The sequence below is a fragment of the Sinocyclocheilus anshuiensis genome, unplaced genomic scaffold (assembly GCF_001515605.1).
Source record: "Sinocyclocheilus anshuiensis isolate Anshui unplaced genomic scaffold, SAMN03320099.WGS_v1.1 scaffold215, whole genome shotgun sequence".
NCBI classification, from domain to species: domain Eukaryota; kingdom Metazoa; phylum Chordata; class Actinopteri; order Cypriniformes; family Cyprinidae; genus Sinocyclocheilus; species Sinocyclocheilus anshuiensis.
In genome coordinates, this window is record NW_015552542.1 from 243,127 (window position 1) to 243,380 (window position 254).

The window sequence follows — 254 nt, forward strand, 5'->3', positions numbered from 1 at the left end:
GCTAATTTTCATTTTTGGGTGAACTAACCCTTTAATTCTCGATCAAACCAGATATGATAAACCATTCTGAAAGTCATTATTGTATCATTGCATTTTTGGATTGTTTTCCCTGTTTTTCTGGATAATATCAGCCATTTAATCTGTTTTACACTTGACATGTTGTTTTACACTTGACTAGTAATTCTGGAATGAATGAATGAATGAATGAATGAATGAATGAATGAATGAATGAAAATGTCATCAAAACAAGGTCA